This window comes from Hesperophylax consimilis, chromosome 28 (genome assembly GCF_061612785.1).
Source record: "Hesperophylax consimilis isolate HC1 chromosome 28, BYU_Hcon_1.0, whole genome shotgun sequence".
Classification (NCBI taxonomy): Eukaryota; Metazoa; Arthropoda; class Insecta; order Trichoptera; family Limnephilidae; genus Hesperophylax; species Hesperophylax consimilis.
The window spans coordinates 5,591,827-5,594,691 of NC_142863.1; positions in this window are offsets into that span (position 1 = coordinate 5,591,827).

Below are 2,865 nucleotides of genomic sequence, written 5' to 3' on the forward strand. Positions count from 1 at the left end.
TAAGATTTTGCATCGACACACCAAGAATTAATGTGGATAAAACGGACCAACAGCCATTATACCATTTTGTATTTTTAAATAGTTCTATTTGAAGTTAGATTTTTTTTTCGTGAAGGAACGAATGCAAATCTTGGAAGTGGAAATCAAACCACTTTCCGACATCTGATCGAGCTGAACCGCGGCAGTTGTCGATGACAATGCATTCTGTCAACTTTTGTTGGCAATCATGCATGCACACGCTGACATACATGCATTTTTCTCAATTGTCCGCCCTACCCAATCGCGCAGCCAATTTGGCGCAGTTGTTAGTGCTGTTGACTCCAGTCCCTGGGGAGGAATGCTCAATCCTCAGTCACACCAAAAAATATATATACGTATTTGTATTATAGTAAACTAACTTTGTTTTTTACGGGTTGATTTTTCATGTTTTCATATTTACCGCAATTCTTTTGCTACTGCAAATCATTCCTATTGACAAGTTTAAAACAATACTATTTTTGTATGTAATATATATTAAATAATAGCATACCAGTGGCCATTTGAAATCTATTCATAGATTATTAATTTAAACAATATTAATAGAGATGGCAAAATTTCGTTTTAACTAAAAACGCGAAAAAAAATTTATGGTTCGAAAATAAAGCATTTATAAGTTTTCTTTGCGTTTCAAGGCTTTTGAAAGTGTTTCCAGTGATTTCTATTTCGCGAATTAACGCGAAAAACGTGATTTTGGCCATATTTCAGCTAAATTATTCTATTTAGCGAAATAGGCGCGAATTTCCCGAAAATACCGGGTATTAAAATAATATGTGAGAATTTCAAAAAATCGATATTTACATTACGATTTTTTATAATTTTGCTACTATTTTATGTGTAAATATTTAATATTTTTGTACTGTAGGCTAAAATTGCTTTTTGACATTACACAAATTGTGTGAAATAAATTACGCCTATTGATGTTAATCGCAATCTGCATTTGTTGTGTTTGTGTTCGACCCGTACTTAGAGTTTCCTTCCTTATTAATTTAATATTAAAATTAATTATTTATAATCTTTCACATGGAAATACTTGCAAATGAAGGTTAAACATATTATATTTTACCAAAAATACTTAAAATATGCGCTAAAAACATTCAGGAAATACATTTTTTTCTATTTTGCTACAAAACGCTAAATTATGCCTCAAAATGCTATAAAACGCTAAATTTCCAATTGTTAATGCTAAAAAATCTGAAAATTAATGCTAAATTTTGCCATCTCTAAATATTAATAATAATTGAAGTATTAGAAATACGCACGAGATAAAAATTTGATTGCAGCAAACGGTATTCTAACTCGTTCCGCTAACCGGGTTGTCTGCTTTGATCTGTAACATTACCGTCAGACCTGCAATTTTCTCCAATAAGTGTTTTGAAATTGTCCACATTTTTTCAAGACTTTTCCTTGTCCAATTTATTTATTTTAGTTAAAAATGTTTTTAAGGAAAATATAAAACTTTGGTTGTTCAATTTAAATTTTTTTATTGACATAGTTTTGAGTTCAATGTTCCTTACAAAAATGGCTTCAAAGCTGTCATTATATAAATAAATTACCAAAGATTTAAATTTTAATATTCTTATTAAAACAGTGGTATTTTCCATGGTCCTGAATCCAAATTGTTTAATAATAATGATAGTAATGATAATAATATTTGTATTTATTTAAATCTTAAGTAGTTTATACAAAAAATGAGATATTTAAATGTTATAACTAAAATTTAGTTTTCCGCTTGTTCCTATCACCTCGTATATGAAAAATTATTTTTAAATATGTCTGAAATATGAATAAAATCTGTCTTACAGATAAGCCATTGAAAAAACCAAATTTAAAATGTGTGCATACATTTTACTTTAATATAGTTTTGCTTGTTAGTTCCTATATTATTTTACTGCAATAAAAATAAAACTAATTTTTTCTTCGTCTTTTATTTATTTTCAGTACACAACAATGTCATAAAAATAGTCCCCATCTTAAAACCTTATGTTTGAATGTATACTAGACACAAGCGCCAGCTTCTATAGAAGAGGATCATTAATGTATACACAAATCAAATTCAATGTATACTAGACACAAGCGCCAGCTTCTATAGAAGAGGAACATTAATGTACATAGAAATCAAATTCAATGTATACTAGACACAAGCGCAAGCTTCTATAGAAGAGGATCATTAATATACATACAAATCAAATTCAATGTATACTAGACACAAGCGCCAGCTTCTATAGAAGAGGAACATTAATGTACATACAAATCAAATTCAATGTATACTAGACACAAGCGCCAGCTTCTATAGAAGAGGAACATTAATGTACATACAAATCAAATTCAATGTATATAGTTGCGCGTTAGGTTTTAAAATTGAATAGCCTTAAATGTGTACCCTTCACCCCCCTTTGCCCCTTGTCCTCTTTCCGTGATCCGGGCCAGAGACAAGGAGTATTGTTATCAGTTGTTATCGTTGCATCTTACCCGCGAACATTTCGTGTCATATTGAAACCCGCATATGTTGAACTCGGCTGTGATTATTTTGGACCACAATCGTCCAGTGAAACGTTTTACCCGCCGCAGTGAATTTCACTGTGTTTTTGTTTGTGTTAAGTGAACGAATGTTAATTGTATGCAAACTGATAAGAGAACAGAACCAGCGGCTTAAGGAGAACGAGACCAGGGTAAGTCTTTGGCCTTTCCTACTCATTTTCCTCTTGCAAACACTAAGGCAATTCAATTCGTTTTGTTTGGCTTAGTCTATATCGCATCCGCAATACCGCAACCCCCCGCACAATTGCGTACGAAAGAGTTGCGCACAACCATCAAATTGGTCCAATT